The 15395-nt window shown below is 47.7% G+C and overlaps 1 protein-coding gene across 9 annotated transcripts in view; it reads right to left on the bottom strand.

Annotated features, from left to right (window-relative positions):
- RNF152 (ring finger protein 152) overlaps nucleotides 1-14649 on the bottom strand; it is a 73027-nt gene extending 58378 nt beyond the window's left edge. For 2 of the 9 annotated variants that reach the window (XM_057313360.1, XM_048218476.2), the window contains exon 1: nucleotides 10516-13023. The gene's annotated coding sequence lies outside the window, so the exon portion shown is untranslated. The other 7 variants (XM_057313359.1, XM_026496419.4, XM_026496417.4 and 4 more) reach the window with 7 other exon arrangements.
- Between the last annotated feature and the right edge of the window lie 746 nt (nucleotides 14650-15395).

The following is a 15395-nucleotide window of genomic DNA, read 5'->3' as shown; positions in this document are numbered from 1 at the left end:
CAAACAGCCCACAAACAGCCATTGTCTCCTGCAAACAACCCTGCTGTTGTCATCCGGATGGGGCCGAATGAAACCATTTGACCAAATGCATTTTGGTCAGTGGCTCTGTGTAGACACACCACAGGTACAATTAGTTATGGCAAAAGAAAGCCAGAACTAGGCACTGAATTTGGTCTGATAAGGGAGCTTTTGGGGTCAAATTTTTAAAGGACACGAATCCACAGCATCCAGCTGGACTATGCAAATATGAGTCTGTGTCAAAGCCCACCCCATCATACGGTGACTTATTAATTAATGGTGTGGGGAACAGCTGTGACTGTAGGGCATCAACATCTGTCATTTCCCCCCTAAATGTTAAAATGCGTTATACAGAAATTGCCACAAATAAACAACCTGAACCCACATCGCGGGCGCATATTCCCACACAGTGAAGTGAAACCTGCCAGGACATCTGATGTTTTATTACTTTTTACTAAAATTATTTACAGCTCAAAATCACTTGTTACTCACATGTCAGAATTACCAGAGCGGTGGCATCACAAATTCACATTTCTCACCGTCGTATTTTCTGACCAAATCTAGAAATTAACAGAATTCTAGCACTAAGGCTGATGCCTTACAAGAACAAACAAAAATATCTGTCCCCTTCTCCATGGTTGGAAGGTCTGTTTTTACTTACGACCTGGAATCCTGGCACGGCTGCTTCAGCGAGGTCTCTTCATCCAAATGTCAGGGAAGGTAAGGCAGGGGAGACTGACTGCCAGAACAAATACCCCCAAATCTTACTAGCATCAAGCAACACATAGTTTAACCTCTTCTTCCCGCGGCATTCCAGTTCCGCTTGGTAAGGGAGGTTCTGCTCCACACAGTCATTCAGGCTTCTCCCGTCCCGTGGCTTCTCCCATCCCGTGGCTTTTCCCATCCTGTGGCTCCATCATAGCCCAGGGCTTCGCAGTTCTCCATCCCCCTGCCCCCTGCAGCCGGCCAGCAGACCAGAAAGAGAGCAAATGTGGAAAAAGCACTCCCGCTCTTAGCTGCCTCTCATGTCCACACACATCTATTGGTGAGAATCAGTCCCATGCCCCCCCTCCGCCCACATGTGAAAAGTAGTCTAGTACAGTGACTGTCCACGGGAGGCAGCTGTGACGCCCAGGAGACACTGGCAATGTCTGGAGACATCTTTGATTGTCACAACGAGGCAACTGGCACCTAGTGGGTAGGGTCCAAGGGTGCTACGAAACACCCCACGGCGCACAGGTCAGTCTCCGCACAACAGAGTCATCCAGTCCCAAACGTCAACAGTGCTGAGATTCTGGTAAGCATCTAGCCACTCACCACCATCATGCGACATGTCAATGCTCAGGTCGACCACCATTTGTCACTAAAATACACCCTAACCAATTCCAGCGAATCCACATTTCAAGTTTGTTCATCCATTCGCTCATTCGTTCCTCCATCCATTCATCCAAACTTCTGAACAAAACAAGGTCCCTGCAGTCAGAATTCAAATGGAGCAGGGAGGCAACCACATACAGTATTATCAGGCACGGAGGTAAGTGATATTAAAAAAGAACAAACAGAAGGAACACTCATTCTTCCTGAGAGAGTTGGAGGAGAATCCATAACGCAGATGGAATGGGAAGGAAGCCTTGAAGGAAGCATATACTTAACAGCTTTCCATCAAGACAAGGCGTTTTGTGGGAAGGGGGAGAAGGGGGACAGGAAGAAAAGGCATTCCAGGAAAAGGGAACTATACGAACAAAGGAATGGCAATATGAAAGGATATGACTTCTTCTCCTTTTGGTATGGGGCAAAACAGTAACTAGGGGAGGAGGGTTCACCCACAAACAGACATTGTAAGAAATGCTTTTTTGTTCAAACAATATTTTTTAGTAGTGTATTCATGAAAGTGTTAAGCTCCCAACTACACACACTGGCTTTCAGTCAAGTGGCCCTTCAAGAAACAATTCCCATCACCTAACTACACAGAAACGTGTTAGCACAGGGCAAAACTCAGATAATAGTCGGAAATCTCACTGTGAATTTCCCAGCGGAACTCATCACTGACTCCTTCAAAACCATACGGCCTCAAAGTCAACATCAAACTGATTCAGGGAGATGCTGACCAAAATCATCCATCTTCGTTCCCAGAGACAGAACAGTGCAGAAGTCAGATCACTTCCTGAGTTATATTGCACTGAACCCATTTTTGAAAAAGGAGTTATTGCTCTTTCAATCCCGAATCCCAGCCGTGGATGTGGCTCCCAGGCTCGGGTTCAGAGCACAGACAGCATAAGCTCATACCCCGGCTCTGGCATAAACTCGTGGTGTGACCTTGGGCAAGTCCCCTAACTTTTCAGGATCCACTGTCTCTCAGATAACACGCTTGAAGCAGTTAGCACTGAGCCTGAAGCATATAATAAACATTATCTATTATCTCTGTACTAGAGTTATCTCCCCCATCCCCCTCTAGTAATACACTATGGAATCCCACACAGTTTGGGAAGGAAAGCATCTGATAAACTTCCAGGTCACTTTGTAAAACATGCATTATTAATAACAACGTCAATTTGCTTTGGGCAAGATGCTTTCAATTACGAAGTCAATACCACCATGTAAACAACAGTTGTTCTTAATTTTGAAGCTAAAATTGAGTCTAAAAAATAACACTCTCCTACACCATTATTTACCCCATTATTCGCTTAACTCACTTTTCCTCCCTCAAACTGTTGTCCCTCTCTCTCCTTTTCTCATTTTCACTGTGATCAGCTCTGGGAAAACAAAGTGTATTTCGCTGTTAAGTACTATAGATTATATCGAACGACACCAGTCACCTAGCACTAAAAAGCCTCATAAAAGGAAGAAATTTGTTTCTTTACAAGTCAGAATCTCGAAGGAGAAGTTAAACCCAGGGAAGTGGACTCCAGAACCCAGCGGAGTGTCAGCCTGCGCAGAGTGGCTTCCTCCGCCGAGAATCCGGAATGCCCATTTCTGGGGTGTTCCAGGTGAACACACATGAAGTCCCACTCACCTTTACTCACAGTGGCCACAGAGTCTAATGGCACTGCCCTTTGCAGTAAGTCAAGGACAAGGAACAGAATGAAAGCCAAGGCGACCAGACGACCGAGGCTGAATCCCATTTATACTTCAAAATTGATTATCACTGCCCGCCTAATTTACAAGGAATTCTAAGTTGTTTGGACAGCATCTCTTTTTCAATTTCCATTCCGGACTGGCCTTGATTCCTGAGAATGTTATTTTAAGGAGCACATTAAAGAGAGGGCTTGGCACCTCCACACACAGGTTCCACAAATAAGATATAATAAATCTGGGGTAAAACCTCACATACTCTCTTTAACCTCTTAGTGAAGACATTTTTTCTTGCAAATCAAACAACTTCTTGTTGGGAAGAATGACTGCCCTAAGATACAATTCTCAAACACCTCGTTTATTATTTTAACATAAATTCAAGGTGTGTGAACAATTAATTTTTGATAGCGCTGACTCCACTGTTAGGGGAAAAAAAAAGTAAACGATTCTGCAAAAAAAAAAAAAAAAAAATCCACAAAAAGCAAAAAAAAACCCAAAAAACAAAAAACCCCACCAATTCTTTCAACTTATATTAGCATTGTGTGTAGAAATAAGGGCAATTTATAAAATGAATTCTGCTTGCCTGTAAGTTTCCCCTTCCATAGACAAACCATTTACCTTTTTCTCAGGTGAAGCAACAGGCCCTGAAGAAATCTGGCTTATCGGGAACCGAAATGAGTATGATTTCTCAGTGTGCATGGTGATTACCCAGGAATCTGAGTTGAAAGAGTGACGTAAATGTCTAGCAATTGCCCTCGGGTGCTATGTGCATGGGGTTTGCAGAACTAGCAAACTAATTACTGTTTCTGGCAATTTGCTGCAGGTCCTAACATCCCCAGATAAATAGTTACACTTGCCAAAAAGAAACAGAACACAAAGGGTTATCATTGGAGGCATCAGCTAAAGACTAGAAAAATCTGTGGCTTATCCAAGGGCCTTATCAGTTGCCATCAATGCCATGTGTTAGTAATGGAGATTCAGAAAGAGGGAATGCAGGCAAATTGGAGCCCGGGCTCCAGACATCTCCACTCAGTAGTACGGAGCTAGGCCTGCTTCCCTTCCCAACCCCCTCTTGGAATGAACAGACTCATCAGGAAATCGCTCCCTGGGCAGTGTGTACACAGGCACTTGCTCGCGCAACCGTTATGTTCACAACACGCGCACGTTGCAGCAGCTCATCGGCTGCTCTTGTGTGGTTCCACCAAGAAGACAACAACAACAAACACCATCAAGAAAAGCATAAGCTTATACATAAATACACTCCAGAACCCCGAGCAGATAGAGGGTCATGCATTTTCAAGGTAGCCATCCAAGGGCCTACCCTGAAATCCTGCAAGGATCCGCAACCCAGCCCTGAACTGGAACCCAGCTCTCAAAAGTCATTTCTCAAGATTAAATTCCACCATTCCTTCAACAAGTATCTATTGAATGTCTACGGTGCACCAAGCCCTGTGCAACAACCCTCCCAGACACAGCAAATACTACAGCTTAAAGAGCATTTTTTAAAGAGCCCATTAACTTTACGGTCCTATTGTATAGTCTAGTTGCCTTTCTTGCCTGTGCTAGAGAGATCTCTTCTTTAATAAAAGTAACAACAATAATAAAGATCCTATTCCAAAAAGTACATTCGTAAAGAAAAGAATTGACAAAGCCAACTGCCTCCTGCAGGCTTATCCAGCCCTGTTCTCTCCCGCTCCTTTTCTGAGGATGGCTGCCTCTCTACCCATGTGAAATGTCCACGAAGCCTGCTTTAGGAAGCTAAAAAAACAATCCCAGAACAAGGACAGGACCCCTAAGTAGGGTAACCAATGGATGCTAGGTTTCCTGGGGCCATTCTGGTTTTAAAACAGAAAGTCCCTCACCCTGGGTATCCTCTTAGTCCTGGACAAGCTGAGTCAGTGGGTCCTCCTACCCTCCCCTCCCCAAGAAACCAGACCCTTGCCTGGCCTGGGAGGAGTGAGGCCACAGGAGAAAGGAGGCCGGTGCTCTTGAAGGAAGGCTCGATTGCCTGCAGGCTGTCCCAGAGCCTCTCCACTTCCTCCAGCTTCCTCCTGAGAAGGCCTATCATCTTAAACCCCACACCATTTAGGCAAAGCTTTAGAAAGACTCTGCAACAAGACTCGGATGACACGGCATACAAAGCAAATCCTCATAAAAATGCCAAAAGCCGTAGTTATTTGGATGTGGTTATCTTCGTGGCTAGTTAAAAAGCTTCTTCAGTATAGAGCACAACTATTGATCCCGAGATTTCCAGATTTCAACACCACAACTGGTGGATGGTAGATGCTGAATAAAAAGGACATCAATAATAGCCGCCACTAACAGAGCATTTACAATGCACAAGGCAACGCGCTAAACACTTTTGTAAATGATCTCACTTACTCTTGAATAACTCAATGAGGCTGACTGTCCTCCATTTCCCAGCTGGAGAAACCAAAGCTCAGTCAGACCTGATTTACTCAAGGTCATTATGGCAGAGCCAACACTTGAACCCAAACCCATCTTGCTTCAAAAATGCCAGGTTTTAATCACTCAACTGAATTAGGATCAAGTAAGATGGGTATGTACAGTAACAGACCAAGAATTGAGAAAGAAGAGTATCGGATACATTTCTTTTATTCTGTCCCCTTTTAGCTTTGCCGTTGCAAACAAGAAAAAAAGAAAAAAAAGGGCAGAAAACCAAAATAATTACAAGTTTGTATATTAAGTTAAGGCAAGGCAAGGACTTTACTTAGAATTGTGCCTAGCAAACAGTGGACATTGAATATTTGAATAAATGTAATATATACAACCTTATACCTAATATAGGGTTTAAGTCATTGATTCTCAGTGTTTTAAATGTTTTTTTACCCACCATGAGAGGTGAATAGATGGATTCCTACCTTAGGTGATGGAGTAGGACCAGATGGACAAGTACTTACCCCAGATAAAAATGGCTCTCTACCTGTATGGTTGAATTAGCTATTCCTCACTTAGAATGACCATAATCCTTACGTCACATGCAACAAAGGGGCAAATTCTCCAAACAAGGTAGAGAGATCTATCCACATTCTCTCCAACCACTTTTAACCTCATACTAACCTGCAAGGAAGCAATTTACAAACCCACCCCAGAGCAATACAAGTGGAAAAGAATATCACAGCAAATACTTTCATTTTTGAGACCTTGATCTCAGCTCCATTCATTAGGCCTCAAACTGAGAACATTATTCTGATGTTAATGTATTTGTGGCCATTTTCTCCAAGCAGCTAAACACATTTCCTCTTTCATAATAACGCTATCCATAATGATCAAGCATTCCAAGGGTTAGAGTTTCTATTACATGAACGAGTATTCCAAAATCAAAAGAGGCAGAGCAAACCAGATGGCTACAAGCTAATTACAAAGGGAGATATGGCAGCCAATTATGGACAACTGTCACCCACTACGGTCAAACCCAAACAGCACAGTCTGCTTCTTGAGAATCTGGGGTAGCCTTGAGACTGTGGGATGTCAAGTTCTCTACGTCCCCCAAGAAGATGCTTTTGTGTGTTCTGTTGTTGTTTTGGAAGAAGACAAACGGATGCTGAAAAACAGACTACCAATAACAATTCATTTTGTTAGAGTGATGACCCTCAATGAGAATGGTCACTTCCCGACCACTGAAATGCACACTGCAGCCTGACAACTCTAATTTGATTCAATACTTAATCATTATTAACACAAAAGTATGGGAAGCTCTTAAAAATAAGCTTCCCTTGGGGCGCCTGGGTGGCTCAGTCAGCTGGGCATCCAGCTCTTAATTTCTTTGGCTCAGGTCATGGTCTTGGGGTCCTAGGATGGAGCCTTGTGTTGGGCTCTGCACTCAGTGGGGAGTCTGCTTGTCCCTCTCCTCTCTCCTCTAGTCATGCACATGCTCTCTCTCTCAAATAAATAAATAAATAAATAAATAAATAAATAAATAAAATCAGAAAAAAAGTTTCCTTCTTCTAAACTTCCTTTAAGTCTAAGGCCAAAAGCATCTATAGTTCCTTTATCATAGTAGGTCAAAATCATTTCTGTGCTGTCAAAGATTCATCAATGATTATTTACTGAGCCCTTACATTGTACAAACATCACTGGGAATACAAAATAGGTTCAAACCTTACCCAGTATTCATCTCTAAGGAGCTTGCAAGAGAAATGAGATCTTGCTGGTTTCAGTCCCTACATCCACCAGTTCCAAGACCCCCTTGGAGAAAACTGGACCCCTCACCCTTTCCCCCAGCTGAGCAGTGACTGGAAAAGTCCCACTCTCATCCTGGGACATCTTTTCAGCATATCTCACTTTATCTGAACTAGCTGGAGTGGGTTTCTGTTCTTTGCAATTAAAAAGAAAGAAAAAGACTGGGGCACCTGGGTGGCTCAGTCAGTTAAGTGTCTCCCCTTGGCTCAGGTGATGATCCTAGGGTCCTAGGATCAAGGCCTACGTCAAGTCAGGCTCCCTGCTCAGTGGGGAGTCTGCTTCTCCTCCTGCCCCTCCCCTCTGCTTGTGCTCTCTCTGACTCTCTCTCTCTCAAATAAAAAAAAAAAAGGAAGAATGAAAAAGACCCCTCAATCTTAGGTGATAATACAAGACCATCTATGGTAAATGCCCTTTGTAGAATGAATGAATGTTGAACGAAATGAGAGATGAAGGCAATTTTGCCAGAGAACTTTGGAGGAGTGAAAGACTGCTAGGGGCTAAAGTGACAGAGTTAAGTTTTTTAGAAGAGTTAAGAGCAAAGTCACACCTTGACTGACGGAGTATAGGGAGAGGACACTGTAGGCCACAGAATATTCCAGAATTTTAAAACAGGCTATGCAAAGCATTTCTGGGGACTTGTGTGTTCGCCATCCCAGCCAAGCTGGTGTTTTAAAGTCAGGTGGAGCGAAAGTCAGGGATGGACATAAGTCTGGGTCTAGGTGGGGAAAACCTTAAAGGGAAGACTAAAAAATATGAACTTCATCGCCAAAAGACAGGAGCCATTGAAAAGTAGAAAGCAAGGGAATGAACACTTAAAATGATCTACTGTCCTAAGGGTAGCAGCGTTTTGTCATATGGATTGGGGTGGGAAAGCCAGGAGGTAAGGGTACCCACTCTTACAATCCAGAGAGAAATGAAGTCCACAGCTGGGAGATGGCGGTGAGGACAGAAATTAAGGGAGACAGGAACTGTCACTAAGGAGGGACAGTTCATCTGTTAATCAGCAGAATCCCAATATTCATAAGAACGCTCCCTATTTCCTCAGTATCTGGCAAAGCTTTTGCCAAAATCTCATCAATGACTGTAGAACCTCAGTGACAAGTGTACTAAGCGTGCTTCTCCGGATTTATAAACGGAAAGTGTGGTGACTAACATAATATAATAAAAAAATATTATTATATGAATCAAAAAAAATAAAATAAATGGAAAGTGAGGCAGGAAAGCTACATTTCCTTGGGAAGTAGGTAGGAGGGACTAGAGAGAAAGCATGGGCACAGAACATGGTACCCCAAGACCCCACTTCATCAGGCCTTTGCCCCTCCTAGTGGCATTCGATCAATACCTTCCCTGCATGAAGTCTGGTAGCCCAGGGAGCCTGTGTGATGTCAGAATAAGTTTTAGCACGCAGGATGCTTGCAATGAGTTTTACATATGCAGGAATTAACAAATCCAGTGGTAAATAAGACATCCTGCCCTACTTATGCCCTCTGCTCCCAGCAGATTACAAGGAGCCCCCCCCTCACAATTCTACAAAAAATGTACTCTGGGCCTCAGCAGCCATAGAGGGTCTAGGCCAGAAAACCACAGGCTTCAAGAACCACCCAAAGGAGAAACAAGTCACACACACTGCTGCTGGCCTCGAGTCTTCCAATGACAGTAAGTCAACCAGAAATAAAAGATCCTTAAACATAAAACGAGTTTTCTTTTATCCAAATGGTGACTTCAATCACTCAGGCGGACTCCTGGAATTCTGGGCAGCTAGCTCACAAAGCCAGGAGGGAAGGAGCAGGAAAACCCATGCCTTCCTCCCTCCTGGCTTTCTTGACATTACCACAGCACCTCAGGCCAAGCACTGCATTCATTCCACAAGTGCCCTCTACCTGGTCAGCCGACTGGTCATGAAATTCAAGTGGCGGGCAACCAAAATACAGAAATGTCTTTTGGGGCTTCCCAAATACATTTCGAGACTAGACCCTCAGGGCTTCATTTTCCCTCTCGCCAGGTCTGTGCCTTGCCCTCAGCCCAACCACACACACCCTGAATTGCTTCCTGGAGGCCGTGGAGGGCGATCTTTGGTTCTCCCTGCTGGCTTCTGAGCCACTCATTTCCCACTTTCCCTCCCTTTGGGTGCAATATTTTGTCACTCAAGGGAAGCAGAGGGCAGCCTCTGCATTCTTAGGCGAACACTGATGTCCCCTAGTCACTGTGACTCAGGGGCCAGCTCTCATTTCACCGTATCACCTGTCTAGGGAGAGCTCTTTTTATAAAATGACTTCAGCGACGTGATTACTGAGCCAGAAGCAATACTATATTGTTAAATTCCACGCTTATGCCGAAGGTACTTCTTAAATCCTAAAAATTCTAATCCGTTCATGCATTTATCACAACATGAACAAAGATATTTGAAGAACCAGCACTTCCAACAGCAAAATCTCTCTACAAGCCACCAGCTACTTAATCCACCGCCCCTTGCGATGCCTATTCCTCGGCACCCAACTATTTTTAGGGACAATGCAACAAGGCAGGCTTTAAAACTTACCACTCTCCTTGTCAACATCGTTGCTGATGGGAGCATGAATGTCCCAAAACTCTCTGAGTGTTCTGCTGGTCCCGTGACCAGAAAACGCCGCTTGTCCAAAGTGCTTTTTCTAAACATCGGAGTAACAAGGGGGTGGCCCAAGGCCACCCTACGCACATTCCTGCCCCCTCGAAGTCTTCTCTGGGGCCCTGAAACCTTTGCTGTGAGAGGCCATCCCCTGTGTGACTCTAGGCCCACTGCCACTCCTTTTCTACCCCAGGCTGTTCCAAACAAACTCAGGAAGTCTTAGACAAGAGGCAGATGGTGAGGGAGACAAAGTCTGTAAGTTAACAGCTCTCTGTTACATAATGCTAAGCACAGAACCTCCTAGAACTGGCCCTAGAACCATCTCCTGGCCTATCACTTCAGAATAAACAACTACTCAAAACAGGCAACAAGAGACAGCATTATAATTTTCTTATTTGATGGTCAGTGTACAATAGTATTAGTAAACATAATACCATCATATCAGTAAATACCATGTGGGGGTAGGACCAGATTCTTTAAGATATCTATCATTCATTCTTTCATCTGATACTCGTGTAACACTCAATGTCTACAAAGCATGAGCTAGCCCCGTAGGAAGACACTTTGCAACCCCATCTGGGCCACATTACCTGTGGAAGTCAGTAGTGATCACTCACCTCTATCCAGTTCCCTCTTTCTCAAGACAAGAGATATTGAATTGTGGCTTCAGTGGGGACTAGTTCTGGCCAAAGCAATGTAAGTCACTTCTGGGTCCGAGCATGTCACTACTACAGCAAGATCCTCTATACTTTCCTTTCCAACGTTGCACACTCAAGATCACACCTCCATCAATCTGGGTCTTCGGGCGACGACGAGCAGGGCCTACCTGCTGACCACGCCGGACACACAGCACGGGAAAGAGAGAAACTGTATTTAGCCACTGAGATTTGGAGGTGATTTCTTACTGCAGCATAACCTAACCTAAACTGCCAATAATATCGCTGTCTTAAAAAAGAGAGAAACCTGCAAAAGTTCCTCTCCCCCATCTGTTTTCTAAATCGGATAATACCAAGAAAGCAGAGTTTGTTTCAAAATTCAATAATTCTTTCAAATGTAGAGGGTGCAGACAGGATAGACAGGTTCAAGCAACTCTAAGGGAATAAGGAATGAAACAGAATGACCTTTCAACATGGTGAAATCCAAACATTCATGTGGAATTCAGCTGAAGAGTTTAAAGACTAGGAAGAAAAGGTCACCTTCTGACAACAGGTCTAGTCACTTAGGAAGTAGTGATCTCCCCAATGAACGAGGCATTCAATGATCATACGCTCCTCCCTCAGAAGTCCAATACCACCCTTTGTTCCTCTCCCTCTCGCTTCCATTGAACTTAATTAGAATCAGGTCTTCCATAAGCTCCCTGAAGGTGGTTCATCTTTATGTCTCCAGACAGCCCCCCCACCCCACCCCTTGGCATCTTTCACAGAGCCTATTATTTATCAGGTGCTTGATAAACATCTGCTGAATGAATTAAAGGAACACTGTAGAAAGGACTCGGGCACTGGAGGCAAAGGTTGGTCTAGTAACCCTCGAGGGCTCCCCCGACCCACAGCTAAACACACTGCTGCAGACATCTGGAGGTGGGGAGGCTCCACCTAAAAAAACCAAAATAAGCATCAATACAACACTTTATTATGATTTATTCCTGCACACCCTTTAAAACCACAGTGAAACCTAACACTGCACTGTGGCTATCTTTGTTCTTGGACGTGCATTTACATGTGCAGGCAGCTGTTTTCCTGTGTGGAATTTTGTGTGTGAGGTATTTATTTTTTCTATTAAAAAAAAAACCACACCCTTTGTTTCTATTGCATTATTACACTCCTTATTATCCCATCACGTGGCTTTTCCTCTTGCAGGAACACAGCACACACCCTGCGTTATTGCTGACATAAAAATTACTTGTCAAAATCCCTCTATCCTAGCACCATTACAAATCTGACCTTCCCCAAGCGGTGGTCTTTGTTCCGGCTGGGACCAGAGACCTCCTTTACTTCTCCTGGTGATTCCTGGATGCTCTGAGTAGAAGGATACATGCCGGTGTCACTTATGTTTTCTTAAAGTCACCTTTCAGAACTACCCCAGAGGTGAATGACAAATCCTTCAAGTTTTTAAATTTTATTTTTCAAGGGATGGGGGGGGGGTTGGTGATGGAAGAATCTGCCCAGTACCCAGTATGGCTATTGCTGCAGTCCAAGAGAGAGCACCAGGAGCCTTTGGCCCTCAGCAATGCCTTCTTCCTACAAGATAAACCTTGAGTCCACCTCCATAACCATTCTTATTCTCTGCTCCTCATGCAGGATGCCAGGACTCTGCCCTCTAGGAGACAATGCCATTGCCAAGGTGATCTGACACATCTGAAGGTTACGTTTTCTTTGAGCTCCATCAAGATAACCCCAGATTTCGTGAGGTTGACACCAAAACAGAACTATCCTTGGAAAGAAAGGAACAGGCCAGAGTTTTTGGAAAAGAACCAACAACCTAAAGATAAAATGCAGCCTGAGAGCCTAATGGTTCATGGCTATGTAAATGGGAACTTAACTAAAGCACCGTTTCTCTGTTCTCTTTCTGCTCCCCCAACTGCCTTCCGTTCCACCTCCCAGGAACTTACTGCTGGCATGTCCCTCCTGATATTGCAAACACTATTACAATGAAGGCTTGCAGGAGAGACATTATTTCATAAGGTTACTACATTTGACCAATGCCCTAATTGAGCACTGGTCAAATTTATAATCTGCCTTACGATGATACCTTTTCAACAAGCAATATCCATGAACAGACTGAAGCCAAAATGTATTACTACAGATAAGAAAGCAGGCATCTATCCAAACCCCACATTCAGATACAATTGCCTATGTACTGAATATATCAAAATTCCCATCAATGGAAACCCAGTGGAATTGATTCAACCCCAAACGCACCCTGTCCTCAACGACTTCTTCCAAAGGAAGGTTTCAAGTCATTTGCAATTTCTTTCTCAGAACCAGGAGTTATCAGCAGCCCCCCACAGCTCCTCCACATAGACAGGAAAGGAATGGTGTGATGCAGAAACCACCCAAACAGCCCCGTGCAAACACTGTTGGCCCAAATGACCCAGAGACACCCAGGCGGCTACCCAGACTGCTGGGGGTTACCTGAATCTGTCACCGAGTCTCTTTCACCCCCTTCTGCGTGATGACATCAAGTGGAAATGGTACGCGTTTGGGAGGCAAGAGGCTGACAAGCAGGAAGCACAACTGAGCCTGAGCTTTGTTCAGCCTGCAGTGAAATACACGCAGGAAGGGTTAGACTCGCTCAGCAGAGAAAGAAATCCAAGCACCCTCCCCGGCCAGCGGCGGTGGAGTGGGTGCGCTGGGCGGTGGAGGGAGGCGGTGGAGGTGCGGAGAGCCGGCCAGTCGCGGAGGGGGCGTAACGCTTCCTAATTGTCTCTATAGGATAAATAACCCCCTCCCCCTACTCCGCTGCAGTCTCCCCCCGCCCCCAAGTTTTCCTCTGCTGGTAGAGCTTCCACCAGCAACTGTAACCTCTCAAAAAGAAAGAAACACGAGAAGGCGTAGAATAACATCTCGGGGCAAAGACACACTAACAAAATATACTAGTAAATCGGGTTATCAGGGAATGCGGGGCTCCCGGTCACCCGCCCAGACAGACACACAAGTGCTGCATTCGCGAGCATCCTTTTCCTCGCCCCTGTCCGCCACCTCATCAAGTCCCTGTCACTGTTTTGCCGATTTCTCTACTCTTTCCCAAACCGTGTGGCGCTTCCCCCCGCCCCACCCCCACCCTAGGCGGGATCGGGGACCGCCGCCTCGCGTGCAGCGTCCCACGCGTCCAGCCTGCTTTGTCCTGCCGCTGCCCTTCCAGGAGCAAGCGCCCCAGGCACGTGGATCCGCACAAAAGACCCCCAACATCTGGCCCGCCACAGCTCCCTCTCCTCCCGACAGGGGTCCCGGGGCCGCGGAGTGGCGCGCGAGGGCAACTTCTGGGGGTGGGAACCTTACTCCACAGGGGGCTTGCTAGGGCACTGTCCAGGGTGCGTGCGGGGTGGGGGCGCAGCTGGGGCGCGCGCGCGCACGTGCACCCTCCGGGGCGCGCGCGGCGCGGGCACGAGACGCGCTCCCTCGGACTGGAGCTCCAGGGGGCATCCGAGGACTCGGCGGAGCCGCCGACAGCGCCGCTCCCCCGCCCCAGCCGCCAGCCCAACTCAGCCAGCGCTCGAGAGAAACGCAACTCCAGGGACCCCCCCTCCCCGGCGCCCCGGGACCGCCCCGCTGTGCACCGCACTCCCCTCCCCGGGACCCTTGCGGCCCGCCACCCCAGTCCGCTGCCCAAAAGGAGCCCCCCAACACACCAGGTGGCGGCTCCCCTTCCCCGCTTCCCTGGCTACGGGCGCGGCAGCAGTGGGGGCGAAGGTATCCATCCCTCCGCGCCCCTCTCGCAGCCCCCGACCCGGGAGGGGCAGAGCAGAGAAACAAACCGAAAGTCACCGACCTCTCTCTGCAGCGGGCTCGGGCGCTCCCTACAGAGGCGGAGGCGGCGGCGGCGGCTGTAGCATCGCGGGGTGGTCCCGGCGCGCCCGCCACCCGCTCGGCTAGACGCGCGTGGCGGGCTGCGGGGCGGGCGCGGGGAACGCGGCGTCGGCGCCTGCACCCCGGCTCCCGGCTCGGCCCTTCGGGAGGCGCCCCACCTGCCCGCCGCCCTCCGCGCTCCCGGTCGGACACCGCCGCCAGGCGCTCGGCTCCGAGCGGGAGCTTTTTGTGTCACCGCCCAGACTAAGGCACCGAAGGGGGGTGGGGGCGGGAGGCCGGGCTCCACTCCCCGCGGCACCGCCCCTCCCCGGCGGCTCCACCTCCTCCAACCTCCCCCACCCCCTACAGCGGCGGGTCCTGGACGTCCATCTGTCAGTCGGGAATCGCTCACCCACCCCTCGAGTGAGGAGCTGCCCACCCTGGCCCGCGGGCTTCCTAGGCCGTGCCCTAAGTGCCCAACCTCGGCCGGGACCTCGACATTGTCTCTGTACCGCGCGCGGGTGGGACCTGAGCAGCGATCAGGTGTGAGACGAGGCCGCGTTCAGCCGGCAGGAGGGCAGGGCTGAGGTGGGGGCCGAGGCTGGCGGGGACCAGCGTGCGGCTCGAGACCAGGTGACCGAGCCAGGGAGTTGACATCGTCGCGCTTCCAGAAACTGCCCTGGCATACGCGTCGCCGCAGATACTTTTTGGCTGCCCCTAGAAGTTCACGTAATCCAAGCAGGGAGCGGTTCTGCTTTGCGAAGGGGAAGACGGTTCCAAAGAAGCCGGAATGGATACCCTACTACCTGGCTCCCTGGGAGGGGGTGCGGGCGGTAGGGAAGAGGGAGGTGCAAGTGCTGAGGGTTCTATGGCAGGTGCGCACCACTGCGGCCCACCTTATTCTCCACCTTGAAACCTAACTCCTACCTCAGGGGACGTGCTTAGAATGACTAGTCCCTCCAAGAAAATGTGAAGACATGGTCTCTTGCCTC

This window comes from Ursus arctos, unplaced genomic scaffold (assembly GCF_023065955.2).
Source record: "Ursus arctos isolate Adak ecotype North America unplaced genomic scaffold, UrsArc2.0 scaffold_17, whole genome shotgun sequence".
In the NCBI taxonomy this organism is placed as follows: domain Eukaryota; kingdom Metazoa; phylum Chordata; class Mammalia; order Carnivora; family Ursidae; genus Ursus; species Ursus arctos.
The sequence above is the reverse complement of the archived record's forward strand: the minus strand, read 5'-3'. Positions and strand labels throughout refer to the sequence as shown.